General features: G+C 49.5%; 1 long non-coding RNA gene across 1 annotated transcript; it reads right to left on the bottom strand.

Moving 5' to 3' along the window:
- Nucleotides 1–6,046: 6,046 nt before the first annotated feature.
- Nucleotides 6,047–16,427, bottom strand: LOC120871271. Its single transcript, XR_005722994.1, has 2 exons — nucleotides 16,397–16,427; nucleotides 6,047–6,150 (listed from the first exon to the last, which is right to left on the bottom strand). It is a non-coding gene; the product is annotated as an uncharacterized LOC120871271 (long non-coding RNA).
- Nucleotides 16,428–16,629: the final 202 nt, after the last annotated feature.

The following is a 16,629-nucleotide window of genomic DNA, read 5'->3' as shown; positions in this document are numbered from 1 at the left end:
CCTGTCTGTCAAATAATAACAATAATAATATAAACTCATTTATTTTGTACTTGCCATGTACCAGGCATATAATTCCTATGATGACTGTTTGAGCCCAAGATTACCGTCTCATTTTACAGTTGAGGACAACAAGTGATAGGTAGTGGAACTGTGATTCATACCAGAACGTTTTGAGTATAGAACCTGTGCTTTTAACCATTGTGATACGGGGTTGTAGGGAAGTGGCTTCAGCCTGTTGCATCAGGAGACTCAGCCCCACTGTCTAGAGCCTCTGTGACCGTCCGCCACCACACCTCACCCCCATCTAGACAGAGGGGCAGTATCCACTCTGAGACTCTGTTAAAGACGTCAACTTACTCACCCCCACATTCTTGAGAGGTGGTCCCATTTTACACATGGGAAAACCCCAGCGCTGAGAGGGAAGAGACTCCTTAAGGTCACATGGGAGGAGGAGCAAACAGAGCCCAATTGGGGCGCTTTAATTCGAGCAAGCCGCATCTACTCTCTCTCTAGTCAAACTAGATGTAATTTTTAAAAATAAACTTTATTTTATTGTTACTATTATTTTTTTGGCTACGTGGGTTATGGGATCTTAGTTCCCTTGCTACGAGTTAAACCCGAGCACTCTGGCAGTGAGAGCTCAGAATCCCAATCACTGGACCGCCAGGGAATTCCCAACCTAGATGCCCTTTTAATTCTCCAGGACGAGGGTCAGCACCTTCCAAGGCCAACTAGGTCCTATTCAAACCTCGCGCGCCCATTGGAGCAGCCCCCTGGGGCGGGGCACAGGTAGGCCACCTGAGTGGCGGCTGTCTGCTCCAATGAATGGCCTTCTTCGTCCTAGCTCCGCTCCCCACCCCCAGCAGGGAGAAACGGCACGGATGAGTCTCTGTGTGGACTTTATCTGACACTCACGAGCTCACTAGTTCCTGGTAATACTGAAGATAAGCACAGGTCCCGCCCAACCCCCCCGCCCCCCGTCAAGCCCTCAGAGCTGGGGTCCTCCTCCGTTCTTACTTGCCTTCCCTTCCCATCTGAAAGGGGCGGGGCGAGATGGCGGTGAAATAAAGATCAAAGGGCAGCCCGTAAGGTCCTGGAGAAGCTTGCAGACAGAGTACAGGAAGGAGCAAAACGTCCCAAGAGGAGGACCCTGATGTTTACTGAGCACCTGTTGCATCCTGACATGGGATTTACCCGGTTGCAAATTGACCACGGAGCTAGATATGTATTAACCCAAATTCTACAGAGGAGGAAACTAAAGTTCACGGAAGTGAACTGAACGAACTTCCATTCAGTTCAGCTGAATGGCATTCAGCTGGTAATGCTATTCAGACTTGAGTGGAATTCTGTCCCATGCCAAAGCCTCTTTCGTTTCCCTTGCTGCCTCTAGGATTGAGGAAATCCTGGAAGACTTCTTAGAGGAGGTGATGTTGCAAACTGATACATGAGGAAGGGTGCAAAGAAGACGTGAAAGGGTATTAGTGGCTAGGGAACAGTGTGAATAAGGCCAGAGGTTTGTAAGTGGGAAAAGGAGGCGAGAAAGGCTGTGGATAGAGCAGGAAATGGGGATGGAAGACCTTCCATTTGTGAAGGGCCCTGAATGCCAAGTGAGTAGGGTGAACACTGGGAGGCCTGGGCTTCAGTTGGTCCATCTATAAAATAAGGGTCTTGGACCAGCTCACTTCAGGCCCTCCCAGAAAGGGTTCAGATTCCTCTAGGTCCAACTCTAGACTGGCAGAGTGGGGAGTGGCTGGAACAGCTCATGGGCCAAGGGTAATATTTTGTTCCAGTCTCTGAGTCTGAAAATAAATATTTTTACCAAGCTGGCAGCGCCAGATCCCTGCATCTCCCTGGCTTCCCCTCCCCCAATTCGGGGTCCTGCAGAGAAAGCTCAGTCCTGGGGTCAAGAAGCAAGAGGAGTGATGGGTTTTAGACCCAGCTGCAGCCCAGGTAAAATTTTCTTTCCTTTGGAGCCTCAGTTTCCTCATTTGCACAACGGGGTAGTTGTGGCCTGACCTTTCTAAGCCCTCTCCATATTGACTAGATAACATACAATTCCAAGACTTCCAGGGAGACCCCACCTTGGGAATGTGTGCACAAAGGGCTGTAAGTCCAGTCAAGGCTGAGACGGTGGGCCTATTGGAGATCCAGAGGCTGCTGGGCACCAGGAGGAGTGAAGGGGTTAAAGCTGGGTCAGAGTTGGGCCTGCTCTTGGGGTCTCACTGCCTCGTGAGAGTAGGGGGAGAGGTGGTATTTGGACTCTAAAAGTGGTAGAAGGACTTGCTTTGTGGTCCAGCAGCCTTCCAATGCAAGGGGGTGTGGGTTTTGATCCCTGGTCTGGAAGCTAGGATCCCACATGCCTCGAGGCCAGAAAAACAAAACATAAAACAGAAGCAATATTAAAAAAAAAAAAAGTTGTAGACAAAGAACCCTCACCTGCTGCTTGGCATGTGGAAGAGGTGCCAAGAGGGTACGGCATGAGAGAACAGGAAGGCAGGTGGGACTCTGAGGATTTTGCTGGGGAAAGGTCTTATAGGAGAGGCTGGAGCATGGGGGGGACCTGGAGAAGAACTGGTTCTTGCTGGGGTTGGCTGGACCCAAGGGCTGTGACCGTCTTCCTCCTGGGCAGAACTGGAGGCCGCCAAGGCCATGGCCTGCAGCCCCAGGAGTGGGGCTGGGGATCTGTTTGGCAAACCAGTTTGGCAAGGCTGTCTCCTCCATGATGTCATCCAGCCGTGGTGTTCTCTGTGCGACAGGGTCAGATAAACGTCTGGGCTTGGAGGAGAAGGGGCCCCGGGCCCAGGTGCTGAGGGGTGGGGAAGGAGTGACTCTTCAGTGTAGGAAACTGGGAGACAAGTGAGCCCTGAAGAAGAGAAGCGGGCCTGAGACACCCACTGGGCTGTGATGAACCCCAGGAACAGCCTCCCCAACAAAGGAGAGGGTTCTGGATGGGCCAGCCTGGACTTCCTGTGACTTCCGGGAGTTCCCTGATGCCTGGTGTCATCTAGGCTTATCGCAGGGGCCCTGTATAACTGCTGGCCAGTGGGTTGGAACCATGAAAATACATGAGTGGCAGTTTTATTTTTACTACGAGCCTCATGGCTTGAACCCCATGAGGTAGAGCTCCATCATATACAGAAGAGGAGACAGGCTTGGCGAGGCCAAGCCACACCAGCACCTCACACAGGATTAGAACCCAGAACCCTTGATCTTAACCACAGTTCCCTGCCACCTACCACTTGGGATCTCTGCCCACATGGTGCCTTACATATTTTTTAACTGCTTGTGAGCACAGCAGCTGAATCACGGCGTCATAGAATCCTAGATGCCCACCTCGTGCTCTAGGTAGGTAATCAGTCCTAGAGAGGTCAAGGAACAGGCTTCAGGTCACACAACAATTTGGAGGTGGAACTACTCTGTACCCCAGATCCCCACCCTCCCCAAATCCTTGTTTCTCCCTCAAGGCCTGGCACACCCATGCACGAAATAGTAGTTACTAACATATATTGAGTCCCTATATGTGCCATTCAGTCATTTCTCATCACCACAGCCATGAGAAGTATGTGCTGAGATTATACCCATTTTACAGATAAAGAAGCTGGGGTTCAGGGACTTCCTCGGTGATCCAGAGGTTAAGAATCTTCCTTGCAATGCAGGGGACATGTGTTTGGTCCCTAGTCAGGAAACTAAGATTCCACCTGCTGTGGAGCAACTAAGCCCGTGCGCCCTAACTCTAGAGAGTCCGTGTGCTACCACGAAGGATTCCACATGACCCAACGAAGACCCTGCATGTTGCAATTAAGATCTGACACAGCCAAATAAAAGAAATGAATATTAAATAAAAGAAAGAAACAGGCTCAGAGAGGGGAAGTCATTTGCCCAAGCTGACACAGCATGTTGGTGATAGGGCTGGAATTTGAACCAATCCCTTGGTGGACCCAAGAAGCCTCACTGGAGGCACGAAGACCTCTGGACAGGAGGGTGCACGGCCCCTTTGCAGGCTCCCGAGGTAAGCAGTGTCCAATTTATAGTTTCCATACAGGCCTGGCCTCCCCGGGGCGGGCAGAAAAGTGCTGAGGCTGTAGAAATGCTCTGAACCTTCCCAGAGGAGGCGGCCACGGTGGGAGGGAGTGTTTGGTGCAGACCTCAGAGCCAAGTGTAGACGTGGCGGCTGGGGCCGCTGCAGGCGAGGGAGGGCAGGCGGGGTGGGGCCCCAAATCGAACCAGCCTCTCAGCAGCGTTCCAGCCATCCGCCAGCCAGGTCTGGCCCTGCCCGCCCTTCTAGCTCCTCATCTGGATTTGAGATGAGGACGCTGGGCCTAATAAAGGCAGAATAGTAGCAAAGGCAGGGCCTGGAACCACAGCCAGCGGGACGCTGGGATCCCCCATCATCTCATTCGGGCCTGGAACAGGTTTCTGAATATTTAAAATAATAACAACTGCTTATGAAGTGGACACATGTACCAGACATTGTGCTAAGGTCAGCCTACAGTAACTCATTTATTCCTCATGATCACCCCAATGAGATAAGACTCTTATTAGCTCTATTTGGTGATAGAGAAACTGAGGCACAGAGAGTTAAGCAACTTGCCCCTGTTGGTTATAACAGCGTCTTACTGCTAAGCACATCCATGTCCATCCCAGGCTCCATGCTAAGCACTTTCCCATGTGTTTTCCCATTTGAGGAAAAGGCATGAGGCATCCTAGGCAGATCAGCAGTTATTCAGATGATGAAAAGAAACGAGATCCAGAGAGAAAAAGGGACTTGCCTGAGGTCACATGGCTGCAAGGGGCCACTCAGACCCAGGACTCTAGTACTAGAGAGAGTAAGACCTTGGCTTCTGGAATCAAGACAGACCTAAGTACGCTGGTGACATCACGGATCCTTAGCTGTGTGGCCTCGGCAAGTCACATCACCTGCCTGAGCTTCCGTTTTCTCCTCTGTAAAATGGGGGTTTGGTTGACATGATACTAATGCCACCTGCCAGCTATTAAGCCCAGCTTGGGGATAGTAGATCATCTACGTCACGCGTTTACTTTGTGCATGTGCTGGGCTGTGCTTAGTCGCTCAGTCGTGTCTGACTCTCTGCGACCCCTTTGTGGACTGCAGCCCGCCAGGCTCCTCTGTCCATGGGGATTCTCCAGGCAAGAATACTGGAGTGGGTTGCCATGCCCCCCTCCAGGGGATCTTCCCAACCCAGGGATCGAACCAGGTCTCCCGCATTGCAGGCTGATTCTTTACCATCTGAGCCACTAGGGAAGCCCAAGAATACTGGAGTGGGTAGCCTATCCCTTCTCCAGGGGAACTTCCCAACCCAGGGATCAAACCAGGGTCTCCTGCATTGCAGGTGGGTTCTTTACCAGCTGAACTACCAGAGAAGCCACTACTTTGTGCATAGTGAAGTGACTCAGTCGTGTCCGACTCTTTGTGACTCCGTGGACTGTAGCCTACCAGGCTCCTCTGTCCATGGGATTTTCCAGGCAATAGTACTGGAGTAGATTGCCATTTCCTTCTCCAAGTTTGTGCATACCCTCATTCAATTCTCACAACAGCGCCCTGTGGTTTGTAGCTTTTCATTCAAAGCGTGGTCAGCAACTTTGGCATCTCCTAGGAGCTTGTTGGAAATGCAGAATCTCAGGCCTCGCCCCAGACCTACTGAATCAGGATCTGTATTTTAACATGACTCTCAGGGGGGTTCATGACCACAGGAATCAACTGGATGATGAGGGTGGGGAGGTGTCCCTTACACCTGAATGTCCCTAGAAGAGCTGCTGCCTCCATGATCTCCAGGAGAAAGATGTTCCCCAGGGTCCACTGAGGAGAGGTCAGTGAAATCAGCAGTCTTGGGCTGCTGTTACCGATTCTTGCTTAGGTGCTGGCTGGGGAGGAGTCAGCCCACAGCAGACTGCTCCTCTCGTAGCCGACGGGCTTGGGGAATCTGGCTTGTGAGCTGCCAGGGAGGAACTGCTCAGGACTCTGGAGGGAATCTACTATACGCCGCTGGATCCCTACTTAAGGGGCATTAAAAAATTTTTTCTTCTAAGGTTTTTTTTTTTTTTAATGTGGACGACTTTTACAATCTTTATTGAATTGGTTACGATATTGCTTGTTTTATGTTTTGGTTTTTTGGCCTCAAGGCAACTGGGATCCTAGATCCCTGATCAAGGATTGAACTCGAACCCGCTGCATTGGAAGGCAAAGTCTTAACCACTGGACGACCATGGAAGTCTAGGGGACTCTATTTTGAAAGGCTCATCTGCTTGGCTGAAGGAAGGCAGAAGGTGGCCTGGGAGGATATTGGAGTTGGGACCTTCACTCCGCCTGCTCCGATCCAGGCAAGCAGTTCCTAAAAAGCTGCCCTCAGGGCATGAACTGGGACCAGCCAGATTCACTCGGCAGGGTAGGAGTTCCAAAGCACTTTCACCCTTTATCGTTTTTGATCTTCATAACAATCTTATACAAAATATGTAAACAAACAAAAAGAACAAAACCACCAGTCAAGCATGGAAGTTTCCTGCCTTTAAAGAAGGGTGAAGTGCAATCCCAGGAGTGTTGCTACTTAACTTGTACCTCCTTCTTAGTTTGTTAAAATCCTGTTCTCAAATTAAAGGTGCTGTTGGATTAAGAGGTTGTGTCAGGGGTGAGTCCATTCTTTCACATTATGAAGTTGTTCATTTAAAACATGCCTGTGTAGATTTCTCAGTAAGACACAAGTATCCACGCAGGCTTATTCAGTACTCTCTGGAGCTCAAGAGTTTCCCTTTAAGGGCTGGAGCACTACTGGAAGAAGCCAATTCGTCCTTCTCCCATTGCTGCCATTGGAGAAGGGATCTCCTGCCTGCCACCCGCAGGTCCCAAGCATTACTCAGTACCACGAGGCAGCTCCCCAAATTGCAGACAGACGCTCTAGGAGAAAACTGTCAGTCTCTGCAAGGCTTGCCTTGTGTCTCCAAAACTTATTAAGTGACATCATAAGGCTTGGCAAATAGGATGAGGGAGTCTCACCAGTGAGGACAGACAGAAGCCTGCAGGCACGGATGCAAAAGGGTGTTGAAAGAGTTTGTCGCGCAGTCGTGTCAGCTTTTTGCGACCCCATGGACTGTAGCCCACCAGGCTTCTCCGTCCCTGGAATTCTCCAGGCAAGAAATCCTGGAGTCAGTATCCATTTCCTTCTCCAGGGGATCTTTCCTACCCAGAGACTGAACCCAGGTCTCTTGCATTTTGGGCAGATTATTTATCATCTGAGTCACCAGGGAAACCTCCAAGCAGAACAGAAATGGAGACTGCCAGGAAGCAGAGATGAGGAGCGCTGAGTGCTTTGAAGAGAGAATGAAAAACCCTAGTTAGCTTTGCAGAACACGTTCATAAGCAGGTTCCTCCTCCAGCCTCAGCAGCCTTGAGTGGCAAAATGTAATCACACCCAATTCACAAATGAGGATCCTAAGGTCCTGCAAGGTCACTGAGCTACACTTAAGTGAGCCGTGTATCTTAGACCTGTGCTTGTACATGAGTGAATAGTTGATGTTTGTTGAATAAAAGTAGAAAGTGTGCATTACATAGCACCTTTAAAAAGAACTGCAGGGATTCCCTTGGCAGTCTAGTGCCCATTGCAGGGGGCACAAAGATTCCACATGCTATGCACTGCGGCCAAAAAATAAAGAAAAAGAATTGTAAATGATGAGAACTTCACATTGTTAGATAGTCTTAAGTATCTTCCCACCAGATACTAATTACAAAGATACCCTTTACCACAGAGAAACTTCCTTAAAACAAGTGATATATATATATCAGTTATAAAAAAGAACAAAATTTTCTCATTTTCAGGAACATGGATGGACTTGGAAGTCAATACACTAAGTGAAATAAGTCCAGCAAAGTTCAATACTGTATGATGTTACGTATATGTGGAATGTAAAAAATATAATGGGGCTTCCCTGGTGGCTCAGACAGTAAAGAGTTTGCCTGCAGTGCAGGAGATCCGGGTTTGATCCCCGGGTTGGAAAGATCCCCGGGTTGGAAAGATCCCCTGGAGAAAGAAATGGCAACACACTCCAGTATCCTTGCCTGGAAAATTCAACGGACTGAGGAACCTGGTGGGCTACAATCCATGGGGTCACAAAAAATAAAGAAGCAGACTCACAGATACAGAGAACAAACTAGGGGGTACTAGTTGGGGGACAACGTAGGGATGAGGGAATTGGGTGTAAGACAGGCTTTTGAGGATGTATTATAGAAGACACGGAGAATACAGCTAAAGTTTTGTAATTATTATAAATGTAACATTTACAATTGTATAAAAATTTTTAAAAATTAGATAAACTATAAAAATCTTGACAAAGTGTCACATTAATAGATAGCTCCTTTGGATGACACCTTCTCTACCAGTGCTCATTTTTCTCTTCTAATTTGAGAGAATATTTCAAATCTCTGTATATTCCAGATTATTCTCACCTCGAAAGCCACCTCTCCCAAGAAGCTCTACATAATCTCTACCGCTAGAAGGTGCGTCTTCCTCCCTTGAAATCCCACGACCCTTACTGGCACCTCTCTTAAGGCATTTATCACCTCGTGATGGACATCTATGGTATGGTCCGCCCAGCCCAGCGGTCCAGCTCTTTTTCCCCTCTCCCTGACTCCAACCATGATGTTCTTACTGGGGGCCGCCTTGTTGTTACAGATCACACTCTAAGCGATAGTTGATTGGTCTAGCGGGTAGACGTCTGACTCTGCTGGGCCAATCGGACACTTGGTTCCAGAGGGGGACTGGAACTGAGTCCCTCCCCCACTGGAACTGAGAAGTTCATTGGTCTGTTCCTGGTTCCTAGAGCCTTGAGATAGGAAATGTGGAAGCATTAGCCATCGTGTTCTCTGACACATGGAGGAACTCTGTCTGCAACTAGAGAGAGAAGATGGCTAACACAGCAAAAGAAGGAGGGAGAGAGAGCTGGTTTCATCTGGCTGTTTTTGCTTGGATTTGTGTGTTTTTGTTTGTTTGTTTGTTTAAGTAGCAGATTAATTTCTCACAATTTTGGAGACTGGGAAGTCTGAGATCAGGCTGCCAGCACGGCTGAGTTTTGATGAAGGCCTATTTCTTGGATTGAGACAGCAGCGTTCTGACTGTATTGTTACTTGATAAGACCAAAGAGAGGACTCTGATTCTATTTGCTCTTGAAGTTTTCCATCGTTTCCAGGAATAGTTGATTGGTTGGTTGGCCCTGCTGTCTACTAGGTAACTCTCAGAATCCAATCTTCTGATAAAATCCCCTTCCAATATATCTTTATTAAGGTAGCCAGCACAGTTTCCTGTGGCTTTCAATGGAAAGATACTCAGAGTATAACTACTCTGAGTTATTTACGTAAGTGTTTTATCTCTCCCACTCATCTGGGGATTGCCAAGCGTCCATCGTAGATACACTTCTGCCTGGCCTGCAGCTAGTGAGAAAGCTAGGACAGTTACATACAAAGATAATTTTCAAAAACTACTAAATTCTGAGATTAGTCTTTTTTAAATTTTATGGTGACAGAAAGTAATGCTTTATTTTACCTTTTCTTTAATGTTCTTTGACAAATAACAAAGTGTTGGCAACTGTGTGCCTCTTTCAGGGATGTGCAATCCCAGAGTCTGGGGAACGCTGTCCAGGTATTGATTCCTTTGGCAGGGCCCTTGCCTGGCTCTTTCTGAAGCTCTTGGCATAGCACAGGGTCGGAGATGCCTCCAAAAATGAGTGAGATGAGCTAATGGGTTTAGAGAGCAGTTCTGATCTCCTGCCTGTGACAAGATGATCTGATTTAAAACTATTACAGGTTGTTCATTCATTCTTTTATGATTTTTCAAAGGAAGCTTCATTTTTTAAAATTTATGTATTTATTTTATTTTGGGCTGTGCTGAGTCTTCTTGGCTGTGCAGGCTTTTCCCTAATTGCAGCGGGCAGGGGCTACTCTCTAGCTGCAGGGCACGGGCTTCTCACTGCAGTGGTTTCTTGTGGAGCTTGGGCTCTGGGTGCCTGGCCTTCAGGAGTTGCAGCACGTGGGCTCAGTAGTTGCAGCACACCGGCTTAGCTACTCCGAGGCACGAGGGATCTTCTCAGACCAGGGATCGAACCTGTGTCTTCTGCGTTGTCAGGCACATTCTTTACCACTGAGCCACCAGGGAAGCCCCTCTCCCCGCCCCAATTTCTTTATATATTTGCATAATGCTTCACTAGACTTGCCTGACTTTTCCTTTTAAGTGGACATCAAATCATTTTCCCCGTTATCCTAATTGTCAAGGAGTGGCGTGGCTAGGAGGAAAGCTCACAACGAGCTCACTGTGGTGAGAGAGAACACCGGAATGGAATTCAGACGGCACTGGCTTCCCTGGCTTCCCCTCTGGCTGGTTGCAAGGTCTTAGACAACCTGCTTCATTTCTGTGAGCCTCGGCGTCCCCATCTGTGAAACAGGGATGATGTCTAGCCTACCTTCTGTACAGGACTGATAGGGGCTGAGTAAGGCCTTGGCAGCAATTTGGGAATTGGACGTGGAGGAAACAGGTACCGAGCGTTGTTTTACAGGAGCTGTGGGGGCATTGGATAGGGAAATGATGAAGAAATAGAAATGGAATTCAGGGGCATGCAGGGGAGTGGCAAAGGGCTTCTAGCTAGTCTTGGCTCTGTCTGTTAGTTGCATGTGACCCTAGCTCTCTGTGCCTCAGTTTCTTTATCTGGAAACCCAGGTCCCACTGTCAGGAAATAACTCTTCCTGATCCTTCACACAGGGCATCAAAGTATGCGGACAGCTAGTTGGAGAGAGAGGAGCGCTCCAGGGGGCGGAGTCTGCATGAGGAAGGCTTGCAGTTAGGAATTACTGGATAAGAAATACTGGTCTCACGTGTTTTGTTTCATGGGGACAATCATAAGATTGGCCAAAAAGCTTGGTTATGGAAAACTCGAACGAACTTTTGTGGCCAGCCTGATACTTCTCTGTCGTGATGAGAATTAAACAAGATAATGCAGGCAGAGCGCTTAGCACTGGCTGGCACATTGCAGGCTCGGTGATGATGCTTGTCCTTGCTGCTCCTGTTTTATTTTACAGGTGAGGAAAATGGAGCCTCCGAGAAGGTGTTGCGGCCAGCCCAGGCACACAGCCATCAGTGGTCGAGCAGGATTTGAATCCACGTCTTCCTGACTCTGAGGCCAGGCTCTGAACCACTGTGTTCCAGTCACCCCATTGTGGGGCCCCTACTCCAGACCCCAGCTGCCAGCCTGACTCAGCCATTGTGGGTGGCCTCGCTCCAGTGCGTGGGCAGCAGAGCCAGTGAGAAGCCTCCCGGTTCCTTGAAAACCAAATATGGCCAGACCAGGCCCTCGGAGGTCCGACCCCCAGGCTGGGCCTGCTTCTGCCTGCTCCTCTGTGCTGTGGGGCCTTGCTCGCTGTGCAGCCTCCTGGCTCTGCCCCAGAGGACACTGGGAGAATAGAGGCCCATCCAGATCCCCCTCTTTATAGGATCTTGTTGAGCAGGTTACTGAAGGAGAACATGCAAGACCAGTGTCTCTTCTCTGCTGTGGTGATTCCCAGCTCCAAGCCTTTGCTCACACAGTCCTCTCCGCCCAGACTTCCTCTCCCTCTCTAGCCAGCTCTTATGCTTTCTTTGGTGCCCAGTGTGAGCTGTCATGACCTGTGTGACCTGGAGTAAATCTCTCATCCTCTCCATCCATCCATCCATCCATTCACCCATCCTTCAATCCAGTGGGCACTTACCAAGTGCCAAGCATTTTGACATATCACTCCTTCCAGACTAGAAGCTCCTTGAGAATTGCAGACCAGAGGTAGAAGATAATTGTTCTACTCATATCCATGGGCCAAGTCTTGTCCGTACCATAGTCCTGGTGAGGCTCTTATCATGATCACCCCCTTTTCACAGTTGGAAAGACTGTACTCAGTTCAGTTCAGTCGCTCAGTCATGTCCGACATTTGCGACCTCATGGACTGCAGCACGCCAGGCCTCCCTGTCCGTCACCAACTCCTGGAGCGTACTCAAACTCATGTCCATTGGGTCAGTGATGCCATCCAGCCATCTCATCCTCTGTTGTCCCCTTCTCCTCTTGCCTTCAATCTTTCCCAGCATCAGGGTCTTTTCCAATGAGTCAGTTCTTCCCATAAAGTGGCCAAAGTGTCAGAGCTCCAGCTTCAGCATCAGTCCTTTCAATGACTATTTAGAACTGATTCCTTTAAGAATGACAGGACTTCTTGCAGTCCAAGGGACTGTCAAGAGTCTTCTCTGACACTGTACTCAGACAGTGGATGTCCAAAGGACTCAGCAGAGGGGACTTGCCTGGTGGTCCAGTGGTTAAGAATCTGCCTTGCAATGCAGGGGACGAGGGTTCAATCCCTGATTGGGGAGCTAAGATCCCACATGCTGAGGAGCCAACAGCCCGCAGGCTACAACTAGAGAGTCTGTACGCTGCCATGAAAGATCCCATGTGCCAAAACTAAGACTCAACACAGCCGCGTAAATAAATAAATATTTAAAACAAATGCACTCCCCACCCCGGACTCAACAGAGATGAGTAGAGGTGAGGCTCGAACCCTGACCTGTTGGACTCTGGATGCCAGATTCCTGGCCACTAGGCAGTGCTGCCTGCTCCCCGTGGAGGGCTGGAGGCAGTGAGAGCTGGGTTCTGGGGAAGGGCTGGGACCACTTCTCTCTCAGCTCCTGGCTCTCGAGTAGTCTCCTTAATCCAGCGCCTTTCCGGTCTGGAGGCAGCTGTTCGTCACTTGCCTTTCCTGCTCAGCTCCTCTGTGACCAGAGGTGGTCTGACGCTTGCCAGGGTGGCTGGGGAAGGATTAACTTTTTTCCCTTGCCTCCCCCTGACTGAGACGTTGAGAATGCCTATCCCATCTCAGCTTTCCAGGTGGTGCTAGTGGTAAAGAACCCGCCTGCCAATGCAGGAGACATAAGATGCTGGTTTGATCCCTGGCTTGGGAAGGTCCCCTGGAGGAGGGCATGGCAACCCACTCCAGTATTCTTGCCTGGAGAATCCCATGGACAGAGGAGTCTGGCAGGCTACAGTCCATAGGGTCACAAAGAGTTGGACAAGACTGCAATGACTTAGTATGCATAGCATGCACGTCCCATCTCAGAGCCTACAAAGTCCTTTTCAAGATCACCAGTGTTTCACCTCAGCCCTGCAGGGGAGGCAGGGGAGGGAGGCCCTTCCTCATAGTTCCGCTGGGAGAACTATGGCCCGGGCACATCAGGAGGCGGCCCGGCTGTGTCTGAAATCTTTTGCTTCAAGGAATGGAGTGTGGAATTGTCTGCTAGATCTTTCGTGAAGCCCTGGTCTGAGGTACTTAAGAGTCTGACAGAGATTCCAGCTCTGCTACCCACTAGCTGTGCAGCCTTGTGGGAGTCGCTTCACTTCTCTGAGCTTCAGTCTCCTCCTCTGAAACACGGGAGCAGTGCAACTTGGCATGCACGCATGCTCGTACCCATTGGAGAGAGGCTGGGAGGCTGAAATGAACTAATGCTCGCGAAGCACGTAGCCTGGAACATAGTGGGTGCTCAGACAATGAGGTTATTATTGTTCTAAGTGCATAACGTGGAATATCAGATCAGGAGGCTCATCCAGGCCAAGGGTAATAGTCCCTAACATTCCTTTATCATTGCTGTGTACCGGACTCGTTCATCGGAACAACATCCCTACAAGTCAGTGCTTCAGGGAACGGAGTGTGAATTGTCTGCTGGATCTCTCCTGAGGCCATGATATGAAATACTTAAAGAGTCTGACAGATCCCAGCTCTGCTACCCAACCAGCTCTGCAGCCTTGTGGGAGTCACTTCACTCTCTGAACCTCAGCCTCTTCCTCTGAAATATGGGGGCAGTGCTAGCAGCCATCTGAAAGAGGTTGGGAAGATGAACTAATGAACTAATTTTACAGATGGGGTAACTGAGGCTCAGAGAGGGAAAATGACTCACCCTAATTCCCTGCCCAGTGAGGGGAAGAGCCTGGGTTGTGGACTCAAGTCTGTGTCGACAACATGAGCTTGGATCCACTGTGCTGGATTCTTCATCTCCCTCACGCTAAGGCCCAGAAAGGGAAAGAGAGTTACTCAGGGCCCCACAGCAGTTGAGGGTGGGTCAGACCACATTACAGAGGACTTTTCCATTCTGGCAGCTCCACATGGATCTGGATAATTCTCCAGCCCTAGGGCTAAAAATAATACATTCACAGTCCTCAGAACTCAGGTCTGGGGGTCTCATCCACAATCTCAGGTTGCCCCCCAGATCCCGTCTTCCCCAGACACCCCATGATCATCCCTTCCCCACCGCAAGCTTTCCACATGGACCCCCTCTTTGAAAAAAAAAAAATCAGCTGAAACTTTGGCCAAGGAAAACTCATTGATGCCCACAAACCAGCCAGCCAGGGAGGAGGCTGCCCTGGAATGTTGGAGGGGGGTCATCAAGCTGTTTGTGAGCTGGCCAGCCGAGAAATAAGAGCAGCTACCATTTTTGGGGAAAGCCATAACTCCGTCTATGGAAAAGGATCCAGGGCAGGCCAGTTCAGAGGCTCTGGCCTCAGTTTCCCCTTCATCACCACCATGGCATTTATGGGGTCTGAATAACTTCAGCTATTGATTCAACAAATATCGGCTGGGTGCCTGCTATGTGCCAGGCACTGAGCTGGCTGCTTGGGGGCACAGTGGGGTGAGAGCTAAGCCCTGTCCTCCAAGAGTGACTTTCCAGCAGAAGGCAATCTCTCGGTAAGTCTCTCAAAGAACCAGAGTCTGGTGGTCCAGGCCCACAATGCTAGATCAATACTCTTGGGTCTGGATGGGTTTCAGAATTCAGAAATTTGGGGGATCTTAAATGGTGATTGGGTGGGGTCTGGGCCCACTCATTCCAATCAAACATACAGATACTGCTGTAGTGAGAAGTGTGAGCATTGATAAATAAAAGTTCTACCCAGCTTCAGTCCGTTTGGGTCAGATTTTGCCTCCAAATGAGTTTTTTCGGAGTCTACAGAAAAGCTCTTGGTTGTCTAGGTGCTCTGGACTATGGTGCGGAAGGTAGGTGTTAAGGACCTGATTCCTCTCCCCATTATACAGATGAGAAAACTGAGACACGGGGCAGAGGAATCACAGGCCCAAGTTCCTGGAGCAAGCGAATGGTGGGTGGGAGTGCCGGTCTCAGTGACTCTAAATTTAGAGCTTGCCACCGCCAGGGACCCTGCCTGGGAGAGAAGCAGGGACGGAGGAGAGAAGGTTCCTTGGCTCAGCCTCCATGGCCCAGCATCCAGTTCTGCCAGGAAGGAGTTAAGCCCCACCTGGGCCTCAGCCAGGCCTCTGCACCGCGTCTCCTCGCAGGGCCTGCCTGTCTGGGGCCTGTTTACCAGGCCGCACTTGCATCACCAGCTTCGACGTGCAGTGCAAACACACTCACATTCTTGGGTCATGAGAAATGCACAGTTGCGGTGACATCATGCCCAGAGAGGAGGTTTTTGCCAGCCTCCTGCTGCCCACAGTCAGAGCTGTTTAATTAGCACTCTTAACTGGAACTCTTGTCTTCCTATAAAAACCAACTGGAGGAACTCTCATGGGTGGAGATGATGGGGGTTGGAGTGTGTGTGTGTTTTAAGGGATAAAAATAGCCCATCTGGGACTCCTTTTGGGGTATTTGTAAGTATTAATGCATCACTGTTTATATTAAATCTATGTCACTCGGACATTTTCATCTGAATCTGGCTTGGAGATGGGACCAGAGAAACCACCCATGTCCTTTTGTTCCCTCTAGTTTTTCCTTTCGGGGGAGACACGTAGGCCAAGTGAAAGGGCCCTTGGAGACCATTCAGACCAACCTTTCATTATGCAGCCAAAGAAAAGGAGGCCCAGAGAAGGCAGGCCTTCCCTGAGGTCACACAGCAAGTTTCCATGTTCCCACCCCGTGCACGCATTTTGCAGCATTGCCCTCACCTCCCCAACTTTGGTTTTGTGAGTTGGCTTTTCAGGGTGTTGAGAAGAGAGGTGCTTCTGGCTAGAAACTTCCTAGGTGTGTTTGAGATTAGAGTGGAGGTGATGGTGGTGGTGGTGGGAACAGAGAAGAGCGATTGGGACACAAGAGACCTCAACCTCACCCACCTGCCTCCCCAACAAAACCTCATCCAGGCTTTGAAATGTCTGTTCCTCTCCCTAGACGGTCCCAGTCTCCTTTTGCCCAAGAAATACTCTCATTGGCCTCCTTTTCGTGACTATTGAAGACTTATTTCCCACAGAGGGGGTGCTAGAGTTTTAGCAAATGAAAATAGAAGACACTCAGTTAAGTCTGACGTTCAGACATACAAAAAGTAGTGTTTTCATGCAAATATGTCCCATGCGATTTTTTTTTTTTTTTTTTTGCTATACTGCATGACTTGCAGAAACTTAGTTCCCCAACTAGGGATTGAACTTGCACCCTAGGCAGTGATAGCAGGGAGTCCTATTCCAGGGAATTCCCTGTCTCAGGCATACTGAGGCAGAGAGTTATCTGGCAGCCCTGTTCTCTTTCATCCTTGTCATCATGACTGTGGCTGACTCTCTCGACCATCTTCCCATCAGCCTTCCTTCTCCTTCTTCGTTAACTGAGCCCTGATTTTGTCTGGAGCCCCACTGTGTCC

Source organism: Oryx dammah, unplaced genomic scaffold (genome assembly GCF_014754425.2).
Source record: "Oryx dammah isolate SB20612 unplaced genomic scaffold, SCBI_Odam_1.1 HiC_scaffold_12, whole genome shotgun sequence".
NCBI classification, from domain to species: domain Eukaryota; kingdom Metazoa; phylum Chordata; class Mammalia; order Artiodactyla; family Bovidae; genus Oryx; species Oryx dammah.
Note: the sequence above shows the minus strand (reverse complement) of the source record. Positions and strands in the feature narration are given on the sequence as shown.